The following is a 5,680-nucleotide window of genomic DNA, read 5'->3' as shown; positions in this document are numbered from 1 at the left end:
GGGATGGGAGCCTTCGGTTATTATTCAACGGCTTCATGGAATACGCTACAGACCAGAAGTGTGGCCTTTGATGAATTCTTTCTTAAGTAAAAACATACTTCAAGCATTTACTTCTGTCACAACAGTAACTCCTTTCCTTCAGTCCCGGGGGAGGATATTACAGTACCATAACTAATACAAAAAACTCCAAGATACCCTGCATTTACAGTTTTGGAGCTCACCAATGAAGGACAACTTAAACTCGTGGCAGTCTTGCTATTTTATTATGCTTCGCAAGCGAGAAGCGGGCCGTGCAGTCCTAACTGGCAGAAGCGGGGGTGACAGGAAATGGAATTTATTTTAAAGTGGAGCCTAATTAGTTTCTGAAATGCGGTTGCCGGAGGTACCAAAAACTAGACATGATGACCCAGGAGATATTTTCCTGTCCAGCGCAAAGGATGGGAATAAGACTCAGCTATGTGAGAATCAAAATTAATGAAATGCAAGGCTCGGACTTTTTCTTGCTGGATGCTTGTACCATGTCTAGACCACAAAAGAGCTGACTGAATCTTGTGCCTCCGATTCTCGCTATGGTTCGCACCGAAGCAAAGGGTATGAACCTGAATCGTGCAAGTACGCTCCTTGGCACAGTGCCTGCAGACCTGCAAACTCAAGACACTAACTTTTACAGGGAAAGTAGCAATGAAAAAAAAAATCATTAGAAATCATGGGGTAAACCCTTCTGTGGGTTCGCCCCAAAATGAGCATTACTTTCTGTGTTCAGCAAGGAAAATAAACGCATGCTTTTCTAGATGTTTCGTAATACACGCCTGATGAAAGAAATGCAGAGGGATTGTTTTTATACCAAAGCAGGAAAAATCCTTGAAGGCTCCGAGTACTACGAACATGCGCTCATACGTTCTCTTCTAGCGGTGACAACATTGCCTGATGAACGCTTACGCCTGTGGAGTTTGCTACCTCTATCCCTGCTCATCCGATTGCACAAGAGAGTGCTTCCCTTAATCCCTTTCACGACAAACGAGCTGGGTTACATTACACAGCTGAGCAGTAGGGCTCCTCCAGCTCGACTCCTTTTGACTTACAGCGAGGGAGTGATGACGCAACTAAGAGATGATGGCAGACCTCGACGGCAGTAAACTTTGGTGGAGTTGAGCCACAGGGGTGATTTCTGTACCTAGGAAAAAGGATGCATGAGATGATAGCCAAAAGCTGACCCTCAGGACTGATATTTCACTCTTGGTCTTTAATATAAGCATGTAGAAAGGTTCTAAAAATCACCCTAAACAGATCAGAAGTCTAGCTAGCTTCCTATGCCATCACCCAATAATAGCTGACTAGAGGACAGAATAAGAAAATCCCGTCAATAAAGCAGTAATTTGTCACCCCTTCCGAGCTTCCAGTAAGGTGAAGCTTAGGGACATCCCAAGACAGTGGTATAACTTAATTTTTAATAGCCTCTAATAGACTTTTGCCTCACATCTTTATTGAACCCAGGCTCTGGTAAACTCTTGCTTTTATTTAAAACAAAGTCTAAAAGTTAAAGGGGACCACTTTGAATTCTATTTGGGAAAAAACCCTCCCAATCCTTTCCACTTTTCTCATCCCTTCCTCCCCACAAAGGTATTTCTTCGGGATGGCTGTGAACAACAGTCATGGGGATAAGCGTTTTGTGTATTTTGGCTTTTCAAAAGGCTTTGTAGGCAAAAGATGTCAGTGTCATTTAGGGAACCAGCAGTGGTATTGGCATCATTAGGCTGAAAAGTATTTTCCTTTGAGAAACTACATATGTTCTCACTTACTCTGTTTGCTTGCTTTCTTAGAAGAAAATGATTCATGATTAAAGGGAAAAAAATCCTTCTGTGATGGTGTAATTAACAGAATTCATGCACAGAGTATCTTGATGACACACTCAAGGCTCAAGACGAGCAAGTCTTTCTCCACTTTTGATCAAGCATGACTTCTATGCTGCTCCTGCCCTGCCGAAATTAAAAGTTGAGGCTGATGCATGCTACTTCAAAGAATGGACTGAGTCCACACAATTCTTCCACTGTGATATTCAGGTCTCCAAGAGAATACTCGAATAGCAATGTCAGAGTCTATCACCTACCCACCCAGCGTTCCACTGCACATGTCTCTGTGTACCAGCTCAGCAATTCCAGCTGTGTAAGAATATGTGAAGGGATGCGAGACCTTGAACTTCATACTCTGGCTATAAACACCCTTCAGGAGCAGCTGAGACTCCCTCACAGGCTGCTATCCTACCGAGGAGAACGCCTATAAGAATTTCTTTCCTTAGGACTATCCAGACAGGATCACAGGAGACAACAGAGCAGGTTAGGCAGGGTAGATGGTTGATGAATTAGCACACAAACATGAAAACAGAATTTTGTCACAGCATGAATGTATTATTTATCAAACAGCGTATTCCCTAGTAACTTACGCTTTTAAGAAACCACAAGAAAAAAAGGGTTCTCCGTATTTCCTTTTGATAGACTGCATTTCACATTTGGGGCAAGAATCTTGGCCCCTCTGTAATTCTTTCAGCCAAAATATTGAGACCAGCGTGCCAAAAATCATACTTAAAAATTCAAATTTAAGCAGCTGAATCAGTGTCTCGCTTTTCTCAATTTCTATTCAGAGTTGGACCCCTATTAATGCAACAAGAGATGAAGACGGCAATATTTGAAATATATTTCATACAATGAATGAGTGAGCAGCTTTTGCAAAGAGAAAAAGACACACAGGAGTGAACAAATCCATATGCATTATATACATTTTTATCCTTCACAAAGGCTGCTATGAAAATTTAGGTTGCTTTTTATTGAAGCTTCTTCTAAGTACGAGATGTTTGCAGGTAGCTGTTATATAAGGCTGCCATCAAAGAGGATGAATACTTACCAATAAGGTTGATTACAAGAAAAGTTATGCTCATCAAAATTGTTTAATCTCCTCCCAGTTTGCCTATATACACAGGCATAATAAACTGCCAGCTACTTTACAGGGAAATAATTCTAAAAGGACGACTGTTCTCGACAATGTCACCAATGCATTAGAGTAAGCAGTTTTTCTTTTGGTAGGAAACAGAGGTCATTCCTTTGTTTGTATGTTAAATTTATACTGTACCAGTTCTGAAAGGTTTTTTAAATTTCTTTTAAGAATGCTTTCAGTAGAAAAGGCCATATATCTCCAATTTTCAAAGCGTCTTCAACCAATCACAAACTTTTCTTCTGAAGATAAGACTGATTTGCATATTTGCATGTAGCAAATGAGGAAATCAGTTTCTGAAATTAAGACTAATTGTTTGTGTGACAACTTGTACTTGTGACTTCAGGGTGTAATTCCTTCTACTGGAGCTGGGAAAAACTCATGAGAAACAGCACCACCAGGAAGTGAAGAATTCCCTTTGGGCAGAACTGTACCAGCAGTTGGCATAACTGAAAGCAAAGGTGTGGTGTTCTGGACAAGGAAGAATCACATCTGCTGCATCATAGCTGAGTTCTAATCAAGAGGCTGGCATAACGTTGTATTTTTTGGGGAAAAAAAGCATACATGGTCCCACGATTGAGGACCGCAGCATAATCCGTATGTGCAAGAAAAGTGAATGTTACAGATATTCTGACTGAACAAGCATTTTTGAGTTGCAGTTGCACTGCTTCCATGATTACATGTTTTTATGCGAGATTTTTCCTAGAAATGTAAAATGACACAGGAGATGGAATAAAAGAAGTGCAACACAGTCTCCAAGTTCTACCGAACTACCAGCAAAACGGGACACCTGGACAACTACCAGCAACAGCCCATGCCCTGAAATTCAGGAGTAGTATAGTTTATTTGGCAGCAACTCTTAAGTCTGCAGTAGCGTATTCCTCCTTTTTGGGCCTTTGTACATAGTTTCTAGGGAACATTTCATCCAGTCCTCTCTACTTCCAAACTTATGAAGCATATTAAACCCTCCTAGAAATAGTTAAAAGAACGAAAGGCAAGGAAATTTCTTTTATTTTTTATCTGAAGTAGGAAAGGAATTCAGTGTTTGTCTTGTACAAGGTCTTTACAAATACTTTTGGAGACCAGAATTTCTGCTTTTGCTAGCAGAATCAGTTGGATGCAGAAACAACCACAGCAAGAACTGGGAATTGGGTTGAAAAGTAAGAAGAGTCCAGTCTTACCCATCACTTCTTTCTTCTGTACTGAACTGCACAGGGGAGACACCATCACCACACTGGAAACATTTCAAATAGGAACAGAGAGATCTATGCATGTTAATCTGGGACAGGGTTTTTCCCCAGCGAGTGCAACAGCCTTCCCATTCATTTTGTACTATACCATGCGTGTGTGGTATTGACTGTCATTCCTGTGAAAGTCCTGTCAACACTCTTTGTGCTTCTCAATATGTTAAAACTGTCCTTGCACTAAGTTCAACATTCCTTAAACAATACAGTGGCTAAAAGCAAGCTTTAGCATCTGAGAACTAGAGCGCTGAAGTATGGAAGTTTGTTTATAAAAAAATAAAAGTAAATTACAAGGTGTTATAAAAAGAATTTATTTGGTTGACAAAAGGAAACCCAAACAAAACACTGAAGTTCTGACAAAACCTGCCAAAAACAAGAGTGAGGACAAATGCAGGACTGTTCGTAACCCTTTTCTCTCTCCTGTCTCACACAAGTTTTTCAGATTCATCATACCAATAGTAAGTCTTGGAGAGAGGGTTTTTAATTTCAGTGTTCAATTTTAACTCCGTCTCATCACATCTAAAGTGAAATTAAAATGCTGCTTTGAAAAAACACAGTAACTACTAGTAAAAATAAAGATGTTCCAAACTGCACCACAAACTTGCTTCGGTGCAGCTAGCTGCTGCAGAGGGCACAGCGACTGCTGGTGTGTATTACAAACAGCACACGCTACAAAGATACTCCAGACACAGTGGGCATGAACTGAAGTCAGAATTTTAGTTGTGACCTTCCTCTATTGCCAAAAGGCGCATGAATGTTTGTCACAATTAAAACAGCACAAGGTTCCTTTGCCCTGGCACAGAAACACTGCTTAACACAAACTATAGCCCTTCAGCACATGATACACAGCACAAAGTCCTTGGAAGTGTTCAGGGTACCATTTTTTAAGGAGTCACCGGTATTAAGGGGCCAATTCTGCCCCACACTTGTGTGCTTCACTCCACCTGGGCAGCTATTAGTGGGGCAAGCACAACTGACCAATAATAAAGAGTGACAGAAGTGGAGCCAAACAGCCTGTGCAGACGGATGAGTACACACAGAGACACATCTAACTTGCCTATGTTTAAGCTTTGTGCGTGTAATATGCAGGTGGGCACTGGAAAGCTGCGCCTAAAATAAACGTAGGCCTCAGGGCTAGGTGGCTTCCACACCTCCAAATACAGCATACAGACATACCCTTAGTCTATCAGACTAATATGTCTTCATTAAAGCTTCAAACCAATTAGATGCTTTTTATTAGAATGGAAAAAATCACTGTAGGCATTGGCCCCAAGAGTGCTTTGTCGTCTTAAGTTTCTGCTGAACAGCTCTCTTAACAGACAGGCCGTATCAGGCTTCTCCCCCTCTCCCCCCACCCCCTTCATTAAAACATTTTTCTATGTAATTTTGCTTTAGTCAAACTCCTGCCAGACGAGTATCAGTCTGGAAGAAAAACTTCCTGCTTTATTATA

Source organism: Vanellus vanellus, assembly GCF_965231255.1.
Source record: "Vanellus vanellus genome assembly, chromosome: 1".
NCBI lineage: Eukaryota > Metazoa > Chordata > Aves > Charadriiformes > Charadriidae > Vanellus > Vanellus vanellus.
This window is presented reverse-complemented; position numbering follows the sequence as displayed.